The sequence below is a fragment of the Falco rusticolus genome, chromosome 12, assembly GCF_015220075.1.
Source record: "Falco rusticolus isolate bFalRus1 chromosome 12, bFalRus1.pri, whole genome shotgun sequence".
Taxonomy (NCBI): domain Eukaryota; kingdom Metazoa; phylum Chordata; class Aves; order Falconiformes; family Falconidae; genus Falco; species Falco rusticolus.
Window position 1 is genome coordinate 17949139 of NC_051198.1, and position 23707 is coordinate 17972845.

Sequence of the window (23707 nt, forward strand, 5' to 3'; positions counted from 1 at the left end):
TGCTGGGCGTCTAAATTAAATATTAAGTGAAATACTTAGCTCTAATTAGAAATCGTAACCTAGCAATGAAAACTTGAAGAAACAAATTGCGGGGGGAGGAGGGGACAGCCTTTAAACGCGGCAGCGAGGGAAGTAGCGGTGATGTGTACAGAGGCTGACATATTAGCAACAAGCAGCAACTTTGAAATGATTGACGTATCATTAAAGCCATCAGGCTGATTTTAATAATTCTTCTTCAAGAAAAAAAAAAAAAAGGAGAGAAAAAGAAAAAAGCGTGGTATCCTGCATACAAGTTACTTATTTATCAGCGAATTAAAGCCCGGAGAAACATAATTAGACCGGGGGAAAACGAGGGAAGGCGGGAGGAAATCTGTCGACGAATTTAACAAACAAATGTCCAAAAAGCAGCTACCATCCAGCTCGGGGCTTCTCCGGGAGATGGAGATGTCAGAGCTAGATGCCTTCTCCCCCGAGTGTGCCTTCCCAAGGTAAACAAGCACACAGTTGCCTCAACTTTCTCCTTTAGTACAAAGTTCCTGGTGCGACGGAAAATTTGAATATTTTATCAGTCTCTTGTAGTGACCCTCATTAGGTGGGCATCCTGCTAAGGCCCTGGCGTTACAAGAAAGCTGCCCAATCAGAGCATTTGCACGCCTTGTTAGCGATGGTTAATGAAGCTTCCCCATGCACTCAAAGAAAGGCCCCCTCGATGTAGATTTACCTTATGTCAACTCGTTACTTCTAATGAATCGCATCAAAATTCTTCCCTGAATGGGGCCGAGGCGCCCGGACCGGGATCCCCTCCCCGCCCGGCGGAGCCCACCCCTGCCACCGCCGGCACTTTAGCGGAGCATCCGAGACCGAGGTGACCAGGCGCAGTTCGGTGGCGGGCGGGGGGGAAGAGGCCGAGGGAGGGGACGGAGCGTGCGGCCGGCAGCGGCGGGGGCTCCGCAGTCCCGGGGGGGGGGGGGGCACAGCCCGGCCCCGGCTCCCGGCGAGGGCAGCGGCTGCGGAGGCTTTGCCGCTGGCAGGTAGAGGTTTGCTCTTCGCCTCCAATTTCCAGCCCCCCACATCCCCTCCAACCCCCCACCTCCCCGTCCCTCCGGGCTAGCATTTTAAAATCAATTAGTATTTTCAATTCTTGAGGTGAATTATTCAAACAAATGTTTGGGAGACCCTGAGGGAGAATTTGGCCGTGACAAAAGGTTTGATTAGCTTTATTTCCCCCCAAAAGCAACAAAGGCGGCAGGGCTGCGAGAACAATCCGCTACATCAGGGCATGTTCAATTAAATGAAAGTCATTAGCTTCGCCGTGAAAGCACTACCTTTAAAATCAGATGGGGCGGGCGGGAAGAGGGGGGGTACTCTGATAATTGTGGCAGGAGGATTTAACACTCCCCCTCCCCCTATGCACACAAAGCCCTCCAAAAAGGAGAAGAAGAAGGCAGAGAGAGAGGGGGTAAAAAACCCCAACCCAACACCTCACCCTTTGGAAATTTGTGCTCAGTCTAAACAATAGGAAGCCCATAATGCAGATTATAACACTCACTGACTCGAATCCATTATCTGCCTTCCACACTGTCTATATATTGATTTCCGTATACTTTCTATTGCTCTCAATGACTGAGCAAAGCTCCGGTTAAGAGCCCGCGACACACAGGAGCACTGCTTGAACTACATCTCACCATTACGAGCCGGAGCCGGTTGTAAACACGAAATGCTCCCACTTTCCCCGTGTAGCTGTGATCAAGCACACGACACCCCCCACCCCCCCGCCCCAACTCTCTCCCCCCCCGCCCCAAAGAAGCGGGCGGCCGGGCAGACCCGGGGCTCTGCCCGGGGGCCCCCTCCCGCCGCGGGACCCCCCCGCCGAGGCACGTCTAGGTGCGCTCGCCCGTGTCGGCGGGAGAAATCCTGGGGCCGGTGCCCGGTTCGCCCCGTCCCGAGCGCGCCGGAGCCGCCTGCGGGGAAGGGGGTCTGGGTGCCCCGCGGCCCGGGGGGCGCAGAGCGGGCAGAGCCGGGGAGCTGAGCTCCCCGCCCGTGGCCCTCCGCCCGCAGCCCCTCTCCCCGGCCCTGAGCTCTAAAGGAGGGATGACGGTTGTTTCTCTAACTCTGAGACCCAGCAGAGCAGAACTTTTCAAAGGCAGGATCCTCCGGACGGTAAGTTTGATATTTAGATTAAGATCACTTCCTCAGGGGCTCTTGTGGAGTGTGTGTGTGTGGGAGAGAGAGACAGGAGGGGAGGGAGAGAGCTCAGCCGAAAACGGCCACAAAAGAGAGCGAGGAGACCGCCAAGAGCACAACCTGATTTGGGGGGCAGCGCTTTCGAAGGGAGGTGCGGGGGGCGCGGGGGGCCGCCGGGGCTGAGCCCCCGGAGTGCAGCGAGGTGCCCCTGCCTCCCCGTAACCTCCCCCTGCAGGGCACCGCTCAGGCGGAGGGGAAGGAGGCATCGAGAGGGTTAAAGTGCCCGGAGAGCAGCAGAAATTTGGAAGCGAGTGTGTGTGTTGGGGGGAGGGGGAGTAAAGCGGTAATTTTGCTGCTATAAGGACCCCAAACAATCCACTCGGAACCTGCATAGATCGGGGAGATCCGGGAGAACGTCTTAAGATGGTCACCTCTCCCCCCACCCCCCGTCATCCCCTTCCTTTACTTTAATGAAGATTGTTAATTTGTTTCCAGGCAGTGCGCCGGGCTGATAAGTCCTCCCTAGCTAATATGTTAAAGTTTAAATACCAGCAGGTGCAAATTCGCTCTACTTAAGGTTATAAAAATAATGCCTAAATTCAAGAGCACAAGAAGTTGGCCTTTGTATTGTGATTTATAAAAGGGAAATTGCGCTATACATAGCCAAGTATTTACCAAAAAAAACCCCAACCCCCAAAGCCCTGAAAGTGCTAAATTCTTCTTAATGATGCCGAAGGTGAAGTTGTTTCATATTGGACAAAATGGGCATTATTCTTTGTCATGTAAATCACCCTTCACTTGACCTCAGGTTAGAGGATAATGTTCATTCTTGGTTCACACTAAAACTTATTTAAATCAGAGAGCTGAAGAATCATTTCACAAAATCCGCGTAGTAAAGTGGACTTAGGGATCTTCATTCAAAAAACATGGGTTAGGAACGTGTACTAAAAAAAAAATTTGATATTTGATGCTAAACTCCAGGATTAGGAGGTTTTTTATTTAATAAAGTTATGCTCCTTGGATTTCCTGAGAAATATGTATATAATTTCGCATAACAAGATTAAAAGAAAGGAAAAGATATGAATCAAAGGAGCTATAGATACACAAAAGACCTCCAAGTAACAATTACTGTAATACACATTTTAAAATGGGAAAAGAAATGAAAAGATATTTAACAATTGGGTAAAACAGAAATGAAGGTTTGATAAAGAAGATGCAGCTTGCGGTGCTATTTCATTCGAGAAATATACTTTTGGCGTGGAGTGACAGGATATGTTATTTTGACACAAAATGAAAGTGTTACCGCAGATATAGAGACATAGATACATACGAAGACAGCTGTATACACTCATTTATAAATTAGTGGGTGCACGTGGAAGGAAATCTGAGCGTCTCCACTTTCCAAAGCGAAGCTGAAAAATATCCCATAGGTGAGGCGCTGGGCTGAGATAGGTTTAGTATTGAAGTGCTAGAGATTATTGGAAATCAAATAAAAATTCGACACGCACTGACCCATTAGAGGATTTAGCGGCGAGGAGGGAGAGATTTTCCAGGGCTTTTGTTGCTAATGTTTCAATGCTAGGCGCTAACTTTAAGAAAAGTGTCAGTAGAATAACAAATTGAGGGCATGAAAGGCCATGGAGAGAAAGCAAGCAAGGATGCTCTTGACTTCTTAGCAGTTGCTTAGAAAGGATCTCGAGCTTAATATGGGGACTCAATCAGCGGAGAGCACAAAGCTGGGGAAAGGGGGAGAGGAAAGTTGGGCTCAGCACGTGCACTTTGGTCAAGTCGCTCGAGTGAGCACCGGAGGGGGAGCTGCGGGCGCGGAGCATCCCCCCGGCTTCACCCCCGCCCCCGCTCCCGGCACCGGCACCGGCCGGCCGCGGGCACCGTCCGCCCGCCGCCACCGCCCACTGTCCGGCCCGGGGCCGCCGCCGGGGCTGAGGGTGCCGGGGAGCACCGGGGGCCGCGTTGGACGGGGCCCCCCCTTGAGCCAGTGCGGGGGCGTGGGGAGAAGCCGCCTGGCTCGGGCCGGGCTGCCCCGGCGCTGCAGCAGCCAGGCAGCCGCCGCCGTGGGGGACTAGGTAGAGCGCAGTTTGCCCCTTCACCGCAGCGCCAGCAGCAGGTTTTGTTGCAAGGCTCCGTTATCAAACTCGGTCTTTCCGTGAGCAACAGCCGATTTTACAGCCCGTCTGTAAAGATTTTTAACAGCTTAGCGAATATCACAGATAAGGGAAATCTGGAAGATGCTCCCAGGACATCAGACCTTAATGGGCTCCTTCAGCGGCGGATGGAGCTCCATTCTGTTCCCTGTGCGTATTATACTGCAGACAGCATTCGATATATACTCTATTTAATCTTGCTCTGTGACAGAGCTGTTTAAGTGTATACCATGCCTACATTCTTTGTATCAAGACCAAAAGGATGCATTGTTGAAAGAAAACTATTCAAAATCTTTCATCTGATAGAAACGATCCAGCAACTGTGAGGCAGCTACAGCACAATGGTTCTGTCTGCATAATAGGTATCTCATAAAAATACAGCGTGTCATTGCAACAAAAAGTTAAAAGTCTTAAATGTATCCATCTTATATATTGCATGAAGTCAATAATATTCTAACCTTGCCTGCACCCCGCCATTAAATGGTACACGGCACTTTAAAATCGAGGGCATTGTGATTGAAATCACAGTCTCTAGCAGAGAAACAGGGGAGGAAGGTAAGTTAAGCGAGGACCATTACGGATGTAATGACCTCAGGGTAAATATTCATTAGGAAGAGGAGATTCCTCTTCTAATACCCAGTCTATTTTCTTTGGAATGCAATATCACGGAACCTAATGTAGTAGCAAGATCCAAGATTTAAAAGGGGATTATTGCCAAGTATGGTGGGTCGAGTTTGGGGGATGTATTTCCAGACACTTTCCTCAAGTGGGACGCAAATGCCAAGGATAGATTTTGAGGAAGAAAAAAAAGTAAATCACCTTTCTCATTTTGTTCGGGCAGCTAGAGAAGCTTGTTCCTTGCTTAGCCCTCGGTAGGAGAAAGCAGAGAACATTTCAACAGCGCCGTTAGCAGCCCTGCCTCTCTCTTCCTTTGGTAGGTGCATCAGCCGGCGGGCAGGGAGCCCGCACGCCGCTCCGGGGACAGGGTTTGCCTCCTGAACGACACTCCCGCTTCCGAAGAACAGTAGCTCCGACCTCCAAACTAACTGAGACTGCTGCTCCAAAGTAGCTGCGAACAGCACTCCCGTGTCTTAACAGGGTCACATAGGAGATTGGAGCCTTTTAATTTCCAGGCACAAGGAATTACTCCCTCGGAGACCCGGTTTGTTTGGGGATTTTGGGGGTGTGTGTTTTGGTGTGTTCCCCCCCCCTCCCCCCCGATAGAAAGGGAAGCTGGGTACGTCTCCCTTAAGCACACAGAAGGATAAAGGTGTTGAAAAAAGCCAAGCCGGGGCACATCTGGCTGTGGGAGCCGGCCTCGTGCTGCGGGCCGCTGTTGTCCCCGGCGGGGGCTGCGGGGGCTGCCGCCGGCCCGGCCCGGCCCGCGCCCTCGCCCTGTGCGGCATCCAGCGGGCGCGTCGCCTGGGGTGACCTTCAGGGAGCACGTTTCAACTGCCAAACATCGAGAAAAGTGCTTCTCTCGCTCGCAGGCGCCATATTAATGCCGGGAGCTGGGGCTGGGGCGGGGGGAGGGCGGTTTCGTAGTTGCTTTAGGTTTACGCCGTTGTTAATTCAGACTGGACGAGCTCTCCACGGCTCTGTAAAAAGAAAAAGTACTTCGGCATTCTCCCCCCGCCCCCCCGTTTCCACTCGCCCCGAGGGGTTGAGCTTTGTAATACTGATCCTTGCTCTGGGACGCTATGGAGCATCCTCCCTCTCCCCGCCCGGTGGGGAAGGGGGTGGTGGGGGCGACCCTCGGGAGCGCGGGGTGCCATGGGGTCCCGGCCCAGGGCCCGGACACCCACCTTGCGGGGGGCCCCAGGCAGTGCCTGAGACCCCCCGGGTCTCCCCCATCCTGCTGCGCACCGGGGCGGGGTGGGAAGGCTCCCCAAGCTCCCCTTCCTCCGCGTACCCCTCATTTGCGCTGGGAAGGCTGTGAGCAGCAAAATAAGAGAACACCCCCCATCTCCCATCTCCCCCCATGGAAAGTGATTCCTTAAGCTGTGGGTCTGCACTATGCTGAGCTCTCCGCGCCCCCAACTCGCGCTGGGACTTGCTGCTTAGTCAACCGCGCTGCTTCATCTTTTCCCATTATTCGTTTTTTTCTGTTAGTTTGTGGTTTGTTTGTTTGTTTTTTTAATGCGAATAAAATCCCAGCTTTTGCAGATGGGCAGAAGTGGACGAAGCAACACCGCGATCGCGGCGGGGACAAGGAGAAGTCGGACAGAGCCGCTCCTCCCCGGGGCCGCAGGGCCGGGGGCGTCCTAAAGGTTCAAGTCCCCCTCAGGATTTCGGAACAAAGGCAGCCCAGCCCAGCTCCGCCACGCACAAAGCTCCATTGTAATCTTGGGCTCACACACCACCCCCCCCACCCCACCACCCACCACCCCACCCCACCCCACCCATTTTGCCCTGTTTTCCAGCCTGCGGTTCCTGAAGGTCAGGTGGAGAGGTCATGGCTCTGCATCCCCTATAAATAGATTTTGATATTTAGACAGCTATTGCTACTCAATATTAACTTACAGGATAATGGCGAGAGATACCGTATGCGCTGAACCTGTTATTCACGAGTGAGCAGCATCTGTCGAATACAATTCTCGTCTTTTCGCCCTGTTTGGCTATAGCGCAAATCAATAGGGCGAAGGACGTCTTGAGGCTGGGGTGGGGACGGTGAGCAGGGCGGCTCTGCGGGGACACAGTTGCAAGTACAGTGCTGAAACTATCCAAGGACTTCAGAGAGCTGAAGTCAAGGGCCAGGTAGGCACAGACCAGCTCTGAGGGAGCGGAGGACCAATTCAAGAGCGGCTGGTGGAAAGCTTCCAGCGCCGGGTTTATTCTAGGGCTTCTGACGCTGCCCTTTAAAACACGACGAACGCTGCTGAGGTGGAAGGGTCCCCTCCGCACGTTCACAGCCCGATTTCCCCTATTTCTGGCGTTAAAAACTGTGGGTTCCGTGTAGATCCGAACAAGGGACTCGGAGTTCACCACTAACCCTCTTGCTGTTTACAGAGCACTCGTCGGCAGTCAGGGTCTTCAGCTGCCTGTAATATTTTGAGGGAGCAGTAAGTATTCTTGGTTCCAGCTCACAGAGTATCCCCTCTTCCGTATGACCCCAAATCCTCCTCTGCCTTCCTCCACCTGCAAAGCAGAAGGGCTTTTACATCCCCCAACCGTTCTCCCTGGGAGCCGGCCCTTCTCTTGGCGGTGCGCTAAAGATGAAATTCACAGCCGGGACTTCGGTTGAGGTTTTAGAGCAACTACAGCCGCAGCCCGGTACCCGCCGGGATGCGCTGGCCCGCACTGTGGTGGCTGCAGGACACCCCCGCGTGCGACCTCCGCGGGCAGCGGCCGTCTCCGAGCAGGGGGGGTGAGGCCCGTGGGGGCGGCCAAGCCCCAGCGGGACAGGGAGAGGAGCGGGGCCAGGCTGGAAGCACTTCTCCCTCGTTCTGCTGGCTCACGCGTGGGTCCTGCGCCCTCTGCAAAGCAGAAGCCCCGTGCCCCTGCACGCAGTTCTGGAAGCTGGTAGTAACCAAGGTCTTTTGTAGCAGAACGGGAAAACCCGCACGCGTTTCCACCCACTTACCTGGGCATGAGGGGTCGTGAAGGGGGGCGATTGCTTGCCTGTGAATTTGGTGGTTAAAAGAGGTAGCCTGGGGAAGGGGAGGGAGGGGAGAGGTGCTGAATGGTTTGGTTTAATCACTAAAGTATCTGAAAGTTGTCGAGATTTGATTCCCCCCTTTGCTCGTTTAACTCGCTCTTTAATGCTCATGTGTGCCATCTGGTAGTTGTGCATGTGCATGTGTGTTTCGGGGGGTGGTGTGCTCCTTCTTTTAAGAGAAGGGATTATCGCCAGGGAAGAGACACAAAAGAGGCAGGTTTAAGACGCCGCGACTCCCTACAGCCTTGCAGTTTTACAACCAGCCCAAGCGGCAGCGAAACAAACTTTCTGTCAGAAGTTCCCTGACGCTCAGGAGGGACAGGCGCGTCCCGCCGCCCGGCCGGGGACCCGCGGGCTTTGCTCCGGCGGGCAGCGGAGCCGCAGGAGCTGCCACCGCTGGCCCCGGGCGGCTGGCGGCGACACTGGGCGGGGGGCTGGCGGGTGCTGGGGGGAGCAGGCGCCCCGCAGCCCCAGCCAGGGCGAGCCGGGCAGGCGGCTGTCCCCCTGCGGGGCGGCCCGAGGCAACAGTGAGCGCCCGTTGCCCGTGGAGAGGAGCGGGAGCGCTGGTGCCAACCGAGGGGACGGACGTGACTTTCCTGGGTGGCTTCCTGGCTCACCGGGGAGGGAAAGTGCCGCGTGTCCTGCGCCCGGCGCTTCTCCCTGGGAGCTCCGGAGGGTGCCGGGAGGTGCCCGGCGCTGCACGGCCCCGGCGCAGCCCCCCCGGGGCGGCCAGTGCGAGGGCTGCAGGGCGAGGATCGCCTGCGCCCGGCAGCTCGGGGCTCTCTGTGACCCGACGTGCTGCTGAGGGCGAGCTGTTACGGAAGGTGTCCTCGTAAATAAAATCGGAGTTTTTGTGAGGTGCAGTCCCCATACATTTTTAACCACAGTGATTACTAAATTAATAGCAGGCCCTAAGACAGATGTCAAAACGTCTTGAAAATGTTTATCTGTGAATAATTGAGAAGGTGGTAAGACGCATTATCTGATTGTATAATGAAATATGTATGAGGAACAGCTGTTTGCAATAGTCACCTCCCGTTGTTTCATTAGCCTAGAGCCTCCCCCTGCAAGGCGCGCTTCCCTGAAGTTGGCCATTCAGCGCCGGCTGCTTCCACCGGCGGCGGCGGCCGCGCCGTGTCCCCAGGAGCCGCGGCGGGGCAGGGGTGACCCGGTGCTGTCCCTAGGCCGGGCCGCGGGCTGTCCCCGTGGCACCTCTCACCGGTGGTTCGCTCCGAGGGCGGGAGGGCGGAGGCGCGGGTGGGGTCCGAAGGTGTCTGGCCGGGCAACCTCCAGCTGGAGAGGATGCCCCGGGAGGAAGGAGGCTCGATGCTCACCTCGGAGGCGCGGCGAGCGGCCATTTATGAAGGTTTCATGCCGAGCAGCAACAGCCTCCTCCGCTACTTAGTGTTGACACAAACTTCCAGACGTCGAGCATATGCTGTTGCACAGCATTGTTTATGTGTGGTACCAGATGTTGCTTTGCATCCTATTGTCTGGAGACAATGTTTGGTTCAGGTTAAAATATCTTTACTTGAACTGCTCAGTTGGCCATTGTGTGAGCATTAGTGAAGTGTCATGGAGAGGTAATGGGAAGTCCGGGGAGGTTAGCTCTCCGAGCGTGGCCAGGAGGTCCCTGGTTCATGGTGGGGTTACAGCCACCACTGTCATCTTTTGTTTTCCCTCCTCAGAGAACCCTTGTCCTTCCTCTAAAAGGATGTGCCCCGCTCTCTTTCCCCTCGGAGCTTTCTCCACCGGTTCCATGAAACAGCCCGATGTTTGTTTTTCTAGTTCCCGTAAATCGCCCGAAAGAGGAAAGGACAGCGCGGTCCTGCGTCACCGCCGGCCGGGCCGGGCGGAGCGGGGCGGCCCCACGCCCCTGCCCGGGGGCGCCGGCGCCGGGGGGACATCGGCCTCGGCCGCGGAGTTCACGCTCCGGCCGGGGCAGCGGCTCCTTGCCCCCGAAACGCCCGCCGTCCCCGCCGGCGGCGCGGCCGAGCGGCCCAGGCCGGGCGGGCGGAGGGGGCGGCGGGCCGCGCCCCGGCAGCACCAGCCGTTCGGCGGCAGCCCCCGCTCCGCCGGCCGGGGGAGCGGCTCGCCTGGAGCCCTTTCTTCCCTTTAACCCCGCAGCCTGGGCCGGCCGCGGCGGCTGACCTGTGGCAAGACTTTTGCTCCGGGAGAGAGCGGGGAAGAAAGCTATAGACTTTAATCGGATTTCTCCCCAAACACTTCTGGTATGTTGTTGTTATGCATCTATATGGAGATCATTATTTATAAATGAGCGCGTACGATCAGTCGCAAAGACTTTAAGAGCCCGGATTTGTGTCATTAAGTTGAGGGCGGGGTAGAGTGACTTAGCGGGGGACGGAGGTGCCGGCCGGGGCGGCCGCCGGCTCGGCCAGCGGGAGGTGCCCGGCCGCCCACCGCCCCCGCCGCTCGGCGAGACCCCCCGCGGGCGGGGGAGGCCGCGGCCCCGGGCTGGTCCCCGCCGCCCGGTCGGGCTGTGCTGGGGCTGCGGGCCCCGGGAGGGGGCCGTGCCGCCGCCGTTTCCCGTCGCCGCCGTCCCGCCCCGCACAATGGAGGCGTGCTTCCCTTGCGCCGGTGCACCGCCAAGGGCGGCGGTGGCCTGGGGACGTTTCCAGCAGCGGCGGTTTTCCAGGCCGAGACAAACCCTGCCCCTCCGCGCCCTCGCACTGGTAAAGCCACTTCAGGGCACGGTTAACATCTCTCTGAATGCCCGAACGAAACAAAAAGCCGCACGGAGAGCGGAGGTTTTGCGACGCGATGCGCTGGATAGTGTAGATGTATTTGTGTTGTTTCTAGCACTTTTGCTCGTGCGTAATCCCTTATGCCTTTTATTATAATCCTACACATTACAGTTAATCTGTAATGATACTGCTTCAGAGGGACCTGTTGCACACAGTGATGGTAATTTGTAACCTTGGTAACAGTTTTAAATAAAGATTATAACAATGATGTCAACTGTTTTTCTTCACCATACCGTAAATGGGGGCTCAATATTATTGTGCCTGTAAAAGGACAGAGTTTAAGAGACAGTGCCGAGGTTCCACTTTGCTTACCATCATGCCAGCTATCACTTTTTAGCTTGTCCTTAGTAAACACGATCGTGTTTCTAAATAGTATAAAGATTTTCAGACTGCTGAGGACTCTGTAAACTTTAATTTTCTGAATGAGGGGGATATTATTACGAATTAGGGTTATCAGGATCCAAGTACCCTTACCAAGAACATTTCAGCCTTCCGGAAAATACCTCGGAATAAGTACTACTTAGAAACCCTAATGAATAATGCTAATGCTGACTCTACCATTAGCTTTCTGCACAAGCTCTCCCCTCTATTAAAGCTTACAGAAAAAGCTCAGAAGCTGAAAGCAAAATTAAATGTAATTGCTTTTATTTACCTATTGCTTTTATATCATTAAAATATTTTTAGTTACATTTATTAAACAGCATCCACTTCGAGTATTACCTACAATATCTATTAATCCATTTTTGTGTATTAACTACACCACCATTAGCTATTGAAATATGTATATATACGCACACATATATGTATTACCTATATTGTCTTTGCCAAGATATGTTTCAGTTCTCATTAACAAAAGTATTCTTGTGGAAGATTCTACAAAGCATGTTTTTCATGCACACTTATTAATAATCACAGTTTTCAAGAATTAGATATGCACAGATTGCAAATGGAAAGAAAATACCAGATGCAAAATGAAATATACAGTAGAATTGAAGCATAACTATTTTTCCTCCTTAAACTAAAAAATTTACAGAGTGAAAAACGGAGCTATTAAGCTTACTTAAAAGATGGCTTTGTTGGTTTAATTATACTGTAGTTATTTTATAAATATGTTTCAAAGGAAGCTTGCCATATTGAATGTCAATGAAGCCTGTAAAGAAAAGACGTACAAAAGCTAATGCATACCAAATACCAAATTTTAGTCATTAGCATTCCTATTTATTACAAACTAAAGGAACCTATTAACAGACAAGAATTTCTATTTAGCTAGCATTACAATGTTTAGCCATTAAAATAAAAAAGGACCAAAAAATGACACCCCCCCTTAGAACTGTATGTTCTTTTTACTTAGAAAGACAAATGTATCAAAACCCCCTGATAACAGAAACTGTGATTCTTCGTTATTACTGGCTGTGCCACGCCAAACCCTGTACTGCTTTATTCAGGCAAAATTTCTACTTGTTCCAAAGGACCTGATCTGTCCGATTAAGAGCTTCAGATATTTTGCACATACCTTAACAGCTGCATTTGAGGGACTTTTGGTTGTGGGGAAGTGTAGGTTGGTGAAGGCCTACAGGCTCAAGCCTGGAGGCTGCTGGGCCTGATCCGACGTCAGTAGGCATTTCGCCATCGCATTCCGTAGCTCAGATCAAGTCTGGGGTGTGGATAGCAGCTTTCACGCTTAGGATGGAGGAAGGAAGGACTAAACCATTCGTTAGGTTAGGCAGGCTGCTAACCAGAAGTTTCTTTTCAGTGCTTGTCACAAAATCAGCATATTTATGCATGTGCTGCCTGTTTGTTTGGGAATTCTTCTAAAACCTCTTGGCCAAGCATATATGCTTTTCAAATAACCTTTAAGAATCTGTATTTTTGTCTCTCTTGAAGGCATATGTGATACATCTCAGAGCTTCTAAAAATGTTAAGCATATTATTACGCAGAGTATTAAATTTCACATGTAAAAGGTAAATAAGCTTTGTTGTGTTTTTCGCTGAACTGCATACATTTATGTGAAGGGAGAATCTTTCGGGAACACTGATATTTGTGATGAGGTAACAAAATGATCCTTTCTCCTTCGTTGCACGTGACACGGTCCTTGCCTTCTCAGCTTGTGAGCATCGCTGCTTGAGACTCTGTTGTGTCTATTCAAATTGACAGAGAAATTCAAAACAAGACCAAAGCAGCACTACTGCTACAGAGCTTCTGGGTGACGGATGCTGTCAAACGCCTGTTTTGCCTCAAAGATTACTTCAGTTTTCAAAGAATTGGAGGTGGGGGGGAGGCCGGCAGGGAGCGGTTCAGGAAAGTTCAACCCATCTGTTTAATCTTTGTTCTCTGATTTTCATTGTCCATTTCTAAAACAGGTTTTACATTTAATTTAATAAAGTGTTCAGCTTGACTAATAAGGATCACTTTTGATTTTGCTTTTGCAAGAATAGAGTGAAGACTTGTACAAAGAAAATTCACTGCATAAACACCTGCCCAAGAAGGGAAGGTTTGCCCTTACCTCATCTACAGGATTTGTAAGTACATGAAATTTGTTCTCTTCAAAGATTTAAACTTCCAGGCTTTAGGATGCTGTTACAGGGCTGGTGGTTTGTAGCTTTTACATGAACATATGGCGAGAAGTTTGACTGAAACAGTTCTACAGTCAGCATATCTTAGCGTGTACGAAATATTTTGAATAAAGCAGTTCCTGTATGACCCCATTTATGTGATCTGTGTTGCTGCTTTTCACTAATGAAAACAAAACTGATCTGAAATTTGCATGAGTGTGGTGTCTGGGGATAACAGTCTCATGAAATCAAAATGATGCAGGCTGCCTCTGATTTTGCTAAGATAAATTAGAATTTGGGAGGAAGAATCTCATGGAAAATTAAATATAAAAGCAGTCAGGGTTTCTGAAATTTTAAGAACTCCTACTTTTCCTTGGAGATATTTTCTGAGTCAAAGATCTTCACTTCTGTTTATTATCAATGAAGAGTAGTGGTTCAAGAGGTTGCAAACAGAAAGCCCAGATTAAAATAAGCCTGAAGGAATCTTGATGTTGTCTCTCAAGTATTGTAACTTTCACAAGGAGGGCTTTTTCCAGGTCAGCGTGTCTATAAACCCAAATGGAGTTGATCCATAGATCTACAAATCGGATGCTGCTGGAAAGATAGGAGACATCTTGCAGGTCTTTCACTTATACTCAGATGGCATGCTAGATAGCTACCATTAGAAATTTTTCAACAGAAAAGCTTTCATTTGCAACATTTCTGCCTACCAAACCTAAGCTGATTTACCTCTAGGCCCTGTTGCTAGAGCAGCAGATACGTTTAAAGGAGAAACAGTAATAATGCAATAGTTGTGACAAAAAAAAAAAAAAGAGCAGCCCTATGGAAGAAAAAGCAGTGTGATGAATCACTCCTTTGTTCCAACTGTCCCTTTAATACAAAGCAGAATACAAATGTTTTAACAAAAATGCTTAAATTGTTGCATTCTCAGCAATGGCTTCTCTTTTTAGCTTTAAATCGTCCATAGTCCTTTGTAGCCATATACAGTATGCGACAGAGCAATTTGGAAAAGATTCATCTATCAAGTTAAACAACTTTCTGGTGTAACTTCAGAGAGGTTTATTGCTTATTCATGTGGAAGTGAGTACACCCAACTTGTTTTGCCTGGTTTTGCTACTTTTGCTGGTTTGCAAGGCTGTTCTGGTAGCTGCAAATGGCTTCTCAAGTGACATTCGCTGACATTCAGTGGTGTATATTTATCGGTATTCTTCACCTCACTTCTATATGTGTAATCTAATTTATTTTGTTCTTCATAGCAAACTCCTTTTCACTGTCCGTGCCCTGAAAATGATAAATGCCAAAGTGGCATATTTCCCTAGCTGCACTAAAATGTCACTGTGAAAAATCCTTAATGGACTAAGTGTAGCTTTTCAGGTTAGAACTTGTCAAGTTACGGAGATATTCTAGAGTTTCTCCTTAATCCACCATTCTTTGGAACCACACCACTGCAGGCAGAGACTAATTATAAGTTACACCAGTCAGAGCAGGACAAAAATAAATGAAGTAGAAACAGTTTGATCAAATAATTTTATACTTGCTTTCTGTGCTTGTGCTGTGTTACCTGATTTCCTCTGTTTAGGCTAATGCTGAATGTACCTTACCATTTACGTATGAATATGCATGTATGCTGAGATCTATGTTATTTTAAAGACTTTGCTTATCACTGTAGCACTGACTATATTTATACTGCTCCTACATCTAGGGCTGCCAAGAGAAACCCTCCATGCTGGCCAAAGGAATAATACACATTAAGAAAGAGTCTCTGATGGCACCTGTGATTAAAATGAACATTAATTAAAAATGGATGGGTGAGAGGAAATAATGTTACTAACCCTCTTTAGATCAGGTACGAGAACAGGGCAAGAATGACTGACTGAGACATTAAGGCAGCCTCAGAAATACAACATAGCTGCCCTGGATTCAGGGCTCTAGGAGATTAACCTGCTTTTAGGTTTCTGTTCCTTTTTTCTTAGTCCCCAGTCATCTTTTTGGGCATAATGCTCAAGCCCACAAAATGTAGGTGTAAGAGAAAACAGTTTTTGAGAACATTCATCCCAAATCTGACTGCAGATGGTATTTTGGAGTCACTTTTCCTTAGTTGTCCCGGCCTTTGCAATGAATACTCTAGTTCCTTGGAAGTAGAAAGCTTTAAAAAGTAGCATACTTCCCTTTTCTGTGATCCTAAAGCATCATCCTCATATTTTCCCTCATTTAAGAGCCAGAAAGTGCAAAAAGAATGAAGTGCTAGGACCAACAAGAACATGTGTTTTGCTGGCAATGGTGAATGGTGCACTTTATCTGACGAAGTGTAAATTTTTTGATGCTGAGGGACAACAGCATCACTTTAGTTCTTATGAAGTAGGAAGTAGCTGAAATTATTTTTATGTAATTTTTCTTCCACTTGTGGCGAAGTGGTATTTTCTTTATTAGCAAGGACAAGAGGTCATAAATTTTGAAGTGCTATGTAGCGTAAAACACTTATTTGACTTATCCAGAGCCAGGGTGCAAGTGCTTTAGGATAGAATCTGCTTTCCTCTTCTCCCATTCTATATGTGAACTTCTACCTTGTTACAAACATGCCTTAATACAATACCTGTGCACTCTTATAACCATACCAATTCCACAGGGCCCACAGTTCACCCTTAGGATTTAAGTGTTCTTAGTTAAGCTCTGTGATGGCTTTCTGCGAGAATGGGACTTTAAATCACTATGCCTACAAAACAGACCCACTGGGAAGAAACCTCTTTTCTGACTAACCTTAAAATTACGTCAGTCTTAGGAAAAAGCGTGCTATGAGTCCATCAGTTTTCCCAGTAAACATTTTCAATGCTTTTTTACTGTGTAGGCATAGCTCACCCCCTATTTTACATTGGAGAAGAGTTCAGATCTTTGTTTCCAAGGCAAAGTTACAGAGAAAAGAAAGCTGTTCTCCTGGAAGAGCTGATACCAGTAGCAGGAGGAAGGTTTTTTTGTATACTAAAGAGGACTTATGTTTGCAAGCTTTCCTCCCCCCCTAGTTAAAACAGTTGGTCTAAAAGAAAATACTGCTGCTTTTCTGAAAATACTGGAGTTCTTATCTGTAGACCATACTACTGCTACAACAGCAGTAACATTACCATACTTTGTCCTGTAGGTGTGAGCAAAGTAAACTTATAATGCTTTTGAGATGAATTCTTACCATGCCTTTAGCCCTTTTGCACTGCTATTTTATTTGCAGTTGGTGCTCCCCTGGAAGTGAGCAGAGGCTCTGTGCTTGGACCTACAGCTTTGTAGGCTTTCCCGTAACACTGTCACAGAATCCCAGAAGCACAGAATGATTGGGGTTGGAAAGGACCTCTGGAGATCATCTAGTCCAACCACCTGCTAAAGCAGGTTGTCCTAGAGCAGGCTGCACAGAGTTGCGTCCAGGCGGGTTTTGGGAGGACAAAGGCTTTTCTCCAGTTTACTCTGCAGCCCTCAGAAGTCTACCCCGAGTTATGTTTACTGGGCTTACTACCTGTCATAGTGAAAGTCAGATGAGGATGTTCTGCTACCACTACACTTGAGTATTTGAGGAGCTCTAAAGAGCCTTGAGGTCCTCTACTGCTTTCAAGATGCTTTCTCCCCACTCAGAGGAGCGTAAATTCAGCCACTGACGGAGGTCAGAACATGGATCCGAGAGTTTAGCTTGTAATGCCCCTGTGCTGCACTAGCCTTCAGAAAGGTAGCTGTCTGCTCCACAGGCGTGAGGCCAGCGCAGCCTGCACTTTGCTTTTCTTTAGAGACTCTTGCCAAGAGCTCTCTGGGTCTGAGGAAGCAAATCAGCATCGAGCCTTCAAGCAGAACTTGCCAGTCTGGCACCTGTTTTGTAGCACGGCATTGCAAGGACTTCAGCTTTTCACATCTCTTTATTTAGTTTGACTGTTTATGGCCTTTCAAATACAACTGTCTTCTGAGTGCCCAAATGCCGCAGGGGACAGTTTGGCTTTGTGAAAAGACAGGGAAAAAATGGAAATACAGCAGCTTCCCTAAAGGCTTATTTATAAGGTAGACTGCTGCTTGTGGCTTCTTTCCCATGGAAGACATAATTTATCCTAGTGTTTGACATATATGAAGATACCACCCCTGCTCTTTGCCAGCATCAAAAGGAAGATGTGCTCAAAGATCTACAGCCCAAGTTGTATGCAGAGATTATCAGCTGCTTCAGATTAAGCACATCTAACATCACTGGGACCAAACTGGATATTGCGTTACTATCCTTTTTACCATTCTTTTTATTCTTACATGTATATACAATAGTTCACTTGAAAGACAAAACACTGAAATAAAAGCAGCACACATTTTTCCTGCTGAAGTGGTCTACCTGGTAATAAGATACAAGTACTCATTTCTAAAAGATACTTTAGAAAGGGTCAAAGTTACAGTAGGAAAGGAAAGGTTCAGTCTGGCCTTTTCAAGAGAACTTGGTTGGTGCCTAATATTACTCCATTTTGGTGGGATAGAGCTAAAGCATCACCAGAGTCCAGAGCAATTTCACACATAAGCATGGGTAGATTTCCTGGTGAACATTTAAGGGTGTTGCAGCATCCTCGCTAGATTACAGTGTAAACTGCGGCCACGTCTCTGCTCTGCTCCCTACACACGTTATAGGTGCAATCATCTCTGTGTAAATCCCTTTGGGCATCTGGGCCTGAGTCTTTTTGAAAATCCCACCCACATGGGACACCCGTAGGTCAAATGAAAAATTGCATAAGCTATTAAATAAAGCTATAGCTTATAAAAAGTTACCCACAAGAAAGGTACACAGGTTAGTGCTGCTCCAGGGCATCCTTAAATCACACTTCAGCAAGTTATAAAGTTATCTTTGGAGAGCAATCATACCAGGTTGTCAGCCCTATAAAGATAGATTTATGTGTCTCTGACATGTCAGTTGTCGTCTTTGCCACTTCATTGCGGCTGTGATATTTTAGCAGGAGGTAACCACCACTATTCCCCTGCCTGAAAATCCACAGAATTTTTCTCTGTAAACATCTCTTACCCTGGGTATTTCCCCATTGCAGGGCTCCATCTCTGAATTCATCTGCGTGTTTGCTTAATTCTCACTCACAGGTCAGTGCTTGTTTGTCTCAAATTTTTCTCTTCTTAATCTCAATTTATGTAGCAGAAGGTTCACAGGCAAACCTTTTGCCCACAGAAGGCTCCAGAGTTTAGTGTTTTTTTACTAGTCATATCATTTAAACGGAGACAATTTTTTCTTTCTGAGGAAGTAATACAGGTCATCATCCTGCATTGGAAAAGTTACAGTCTTCATCAAGAAGGAGCTTCATCTAGTGGTTTTGTTAGTAATCTGTACTGTCGATGCAATATTTTTGTTGAGCTTTCTTTCAGGGCTTGACTCATTTCTCCATATATTCTCCCAGCATATTGTTCTGAAGTTGGAAAAATGATTTGTTCTGGCTGAGTTTAAAGTGAACAATTAGAGAATGGGAACTCATGGAGCGAGCTTAAGCAAAATTAGCTCCCAGAGAAAGAGGCTCTAATTTTCCTGAAAGGTGAGCACAGTGGCAGTGCTGATGCCAGGCGGGAGGCTGTGTCCTCATTTCAGCTACACCAGAGCCTGAACCCTTGCCCCAGGTTCACAGCCATGCGCACAGAACTGGTGTTTGGTAGACAGAGGCTAGAGAGAGAATAGTGCATGATCCAGTACAAATCTTTCACCTAAGTGATATAATGTTCCTGATAGTCTTTAACTTTTGCACAAAATGCCCCCTGGAGACATGTTTACAGAGTTGCCATTTCAGCAAATGACATTTTGCATATTCTTTGGAAATGCCACATAGGTAGTGCAATCATCGTCAGCTGCAAAGTGACCATGTGAACGGAATATGACTCAGCTGCTCTCTGGGTTACGAATGCAGGCTGGCTTAGACTGGCAGGCAGTAAGAGAAGCTGCAGTCGGCCTGGGAAGGGGATAAAACACATTCCCCTCAGCACCGCCGTTTTGGGATTCCTGCAGTGTCCTACACAATATGCTGGCATGTAGCGGAGATCTGCTTCATACCAATGAATATTTTTTGATAAAAAAACCCTCTTTCTAAAAGTTTCTTTTTTCAGAGTGATTCACCAGAATCAAGACTCAGAAGCTGCTAAGGAAATATTCTAAAAGCTTTAATGGCATCACTTTTGGAAATTCCTGGTTATTTCCTTTCTCTCATTATGGCACACCAAAACTTACTAAAGGCCCATAGGAGTTTCCCCCTAAATCCATGCTTTAATTTCCTGTTGTCTCCACTGAACTTTGTGACTGTGCTCTTGACTTTACTGATCTGATTATTCCCTTTGCCCACACCTGCCTACTGCCATCTCCTTCCTCATGCTGGGGACAGCCTGTTTTTACTAATCACCAGAAAGCCTTTCTATTTCTGGTTGGAATGATTTTTGAAAATAACTTCTCTCTTTGCCATTAACTCTCTTCAAATGGTTGGTCATGGTTTATTCTGAAGTTGTCTGTTTCCTTTAGACTGTAAGTGTTTTACAAGATAAAACGTGTCTGATCTCACTGTTAACACTTTGCAGGGTTCAGAGCAGAACCGAGTGAGATCAAGTAAACCCACTCATGAAACTTCTCAGGATTTCATTGATGCTCCAGTTCTTTCCTGTAGCAAACTCGGGTGCTTTTAGAAAGTTTGTTTTTATACAAACACGCACAACAACAAAAGGGATGTACAGCATGTGATCTCCCCTACATTCTCAGGTTCAGATTCCTGACCTGCTATCTCTCTAACTACAGATGACTGTGCCAATTCACCCACAGCCTGATAGTTATCCTAGGGCAAGGTACACTCCACAGCTTCTGCTAGAGATGATCTGCTTCCTATAGCAATGTATTCTTCAGAGTCATTAGCTGAATTTGCATCCTCATATATTGGGTGAGCGTCCCCACAACTGCGCTGCAGAACTGCACTGGAACTGAGCTGCACTTTCTAATGAAAATTCATTTTGTTGAAAAATTCCCAATCAGCTCTAATTTGGAAGCCCCAGCTGAGCTCCCGCTGTGAGACACATATCGTAAGAGACAGATCTTGCTGTGAAGGGCTGGCGGGTTGGAGAGACGGAGGCTGAGAAGAAAAGCACAATAGAAAGGTGAAATGGCTTCCTTGGAATCACACAATGGGTCACTGGCAGTTTTAGGTCTTCCTAGTGCCAACCACAGCCCGTGCTACCTCTCACATCCCGAGCTCACAGACAGGCTCTGCTTTCCCCCGGCCATCTTTTCATTAACTAGATTATTCTTGCGTGTAGATTAATGCATGGGTGCACAAGTTCAGCAGTTTTGAACCTTACTCTTACAAGGCATCACGTACATATATGGTACCATCAAAAACTTTGAGGCAACAGATAACAAGGATGTCACAGTAAAATACTAAAAAGGCAGACCCTGGTGCGCCAGAGCAGGCAAGGGGAGAAGGAAAATCAAGTACTGTTTGAACTAAAGTGTGTCAGCTGCTCTGAGCAAGGTAAGAAATATCAGTCATGCTTTACAGTTTGGAAAATCTGGCATAAATTCATGCATCTGAGCCTGTACAGTTTATTAAGCCAATGCCATGGTCAGAATGTGATGCCTTACTTAAAATTAAACTTTTTCCTTCAGAAGCTTCCCTGTGTCCCTAAGACTCTTTAGGAATTTTTATTCTAAGAGCAATTTTTTTTTTCTTGTGGTTTACACTGATTAGTAGGAACAGATTAGAGATAACTTGTTGTGTTTTATAAATAGCCTAACAGTGTATTTTGTATCTTTTTCCCAAGAGCTTTCTGAAACTAAAATTTCTCTTTGAGGACAGCTGGTCCATGCCCCTGAGGAAAAAAGGTGCTTATGGCAAGGCTGAGGTTAATGATTGTAATTTACAGTTTTTGTGGAAATATAATTTTGCTTTTGCAGAAATCTCTCTCTCTCCATTGTTTTAAAAAAGCAAAGATACTTAAATAGGGCTTTACATTTTATTACCCCAAAACGCATTTGTTTGACTAGATCATGTCAGTATGTTAACAAAATAATTGATATTCCAAACATGCTTGGTGAACTTGAATAGCAAAGTGAAGTTTATATATTTAATCAGATATATTCAGTAATTCTAGTGGAAGATGCAGAAGTGTTTTCCATCAATATTTCCTTAACTTTGAAATGAATATACATTGCCCAAGTTCTCGTTCTTGTGGATCCATTTTCTATCCATAACCAAGCAACTGAATTTCTTTGTATGAATGTTTACAAAGGTTGAAAAGGAAAAAAACCCCACAGGGTTGTATGGGTAACCCTTCTTGCTGGAAGTGCTTTTACAGATAGGTTTTCAAGGGAAGAAAAAGTTTTGCAGCTTTTCAAGCCGCGAGTTGTAAGGTGGGTCATAAGAAAAGTTGCAATTTCCAGAACCATATACTATTTTTTTCAGGAATGTTTGGATGTATTATAAAAAGTCTACCATTTCTCATTCTTCCCCCTTGTGCAACACTTTGTTCTTCCTTCTGCATGAGATCATGACTTAAAGCTCATCTAGTTCCTTCAGAGAGTTTCAAAAGGTTAAAAAACCAAAACCAAAACACTGAAAAAAAATAATATTATAAAAAGCCTCTCCATAGAGTTATGTGGTTTGAAAACCAGACAGGGAGCTGTGAGGTGAGAACTGCCTGGGGACTGGCATTGCACAGGCATAGAAAAGCAGCAGGATAGCGTGGTACGAACAGGAGCAGTGGAGATGCTAAGAGAACACTTGAAGAGACAGCCCAGAAGTGGGATATGAAACAAAAGTTGCTGAAGAGGAACCATCGGGAGGACATGAGCAGAACAGGCAATCTCAAAGAGTCTGTAAGACCAGGGGGGAGTGCAGGGATGCTGTGAGGCTCCTTGCTGCTATTAACCCATCTACCTCTCTGCATAACGTTCTGGGAAGATACCCAAAAGGAATTTGCAGAACGTGGTTTGTAATCTTTCTCTATATTTATCACTACTCTCTGTACATTGTCTTTAAGCAACTTTCTCCAGTAGTTACTGCTCAGGAACCTGGCCAGGACAGAACAATTACAGATGGGCTTTTTGTGGGTAGCGTGACTGGTAGAGAGGTGGTGAAGGCAGTGCCCCAGTGTGTTATGTTTGCAGTTTGTATCAGGAGTGGCCCTAAACCCTTCCACTCCCTGGAAGATTTTCTGTTCCCAGGTAGTATCAGTAAGAGTGGAGTCCAAAAGGGAGACTTGAAGTATTTCTTCAGGAAGAAAAGATGCAGATGTGAATACTGGTATTTGTTGTCTGACGTTTTTAAAAGCGTTGCTAAATAGTGTGGTTTTATTACTGCTAATAGTAGAAAAACAAGTAGAAAAGAAAAACATAAGGTCACCCAAGAGTCACAGTGTTGTTATATATTTCCTTAGATGATCTTAGTTGGAAATCTCATTTCAGATAAGGCATTATTCTTTTCAGTGGTGTGGCTCCTGTTAGGTTATTATAGAAGTAAGGCTATGATGATTTTATTGTTAACAAACCTCTCTTGTAAAATATAATCCAACATTTGCACCATATTTAAAAAATGCTGTAGAACTGCTGATGGAAGAATGTTATTTTTGCTATGAGATAATGAGCATCAAATAAACTTATTTAATATGGAAATTCACCTTTCCCAATATATTTATTTTCAACTTCTACAGTGTATTCAAGTATTTTGTGTAGCTTCTTTGCTCTGAAAACTCCATGGGCAAATTTACATGGATTTTTTTTTTTTTTCAGGGGAAAGTGGCAGCTGAACAAAACATGTTCTTTCAACCAAGCAGCGAAGCAACAGTATAGAGCCAGAGCTGGTAGTCCTTGTGCTGCAAATCCACATCAATTCAACTAAGACCAAGCACTTGTGAATACTAAATTCACACTAGTGTAGCTGGGAGTAGAAATGGGCCTTTCTTTTCGAACTCTTTGGAATCTGAACTGAAAAAAAGTAGCAGGGTTTAACCTTTAAACTTTTCACTGACCTGTAAGCAGTACTTTGGATTATATCTGCCCTTGTTAATCTGAAGCCACTTGCAAACATAACTGGCATTCCTGTTTTTATAAGTATACCTCACATAGGTTATGGAATGGGTTAAAAGTTCAAAAGTTTGGCTCCTGTTCATTGTGTCTTTAACACCTTTATAAGTGTTCACCTTTGCAAATAAATTTTGTTAGTTAGCAGCAACATAAGCAATGCTTTGTGTCAAAGTGCATTACTTAGGTGATGGCCAGATGTAAATCTAAACTCTTGGAGGTGCAAACCTGATTGTTGATCAAGACACTAAATTTTGCAGAAGTCCTGTGTTACTGTAGCGCTCTATGAGGACCAGATATTTTAATACCACTTTCCAGCACAGGTGAGTAGAAAATCTTCCAC

General features: G+C 47.1%; 1 long non-coding RNA gene across 12 annotated transcripts in view; it reads left to right on the forward strand.

Moving 5' to 3' along the window:
• The window catches only part of LOC119156177, a 31913-nt gene continuing 8206 nt past the window's right edge, over nt 1-23707 (forward strand). For 5 of the 12 annotated variants that reach the window (XR_005107001.1, XR_005106995.1, XR_005106999.1 and 2 more), the window contains exons 1-5: nt 1800-2160; nt 5285-10235; nt 13201-13289; nt 14273-14402; nt 15025-23687. This is a non-coding gene — a long non-coding RNA (uncharacterized LOC119156177). Of the gene's footprint in view, nt 866-1799; nt 2161-5284; nt 10236-13200; nt 13290-14272; nt 14403-15024; nt 23688-23707 lie in introns of those variants that run through there. The other 7 variants (XR_005106996.1, XR_005107002.1, XR_005107003.1 and 4 more) reach the window with 7 other exon arrangements.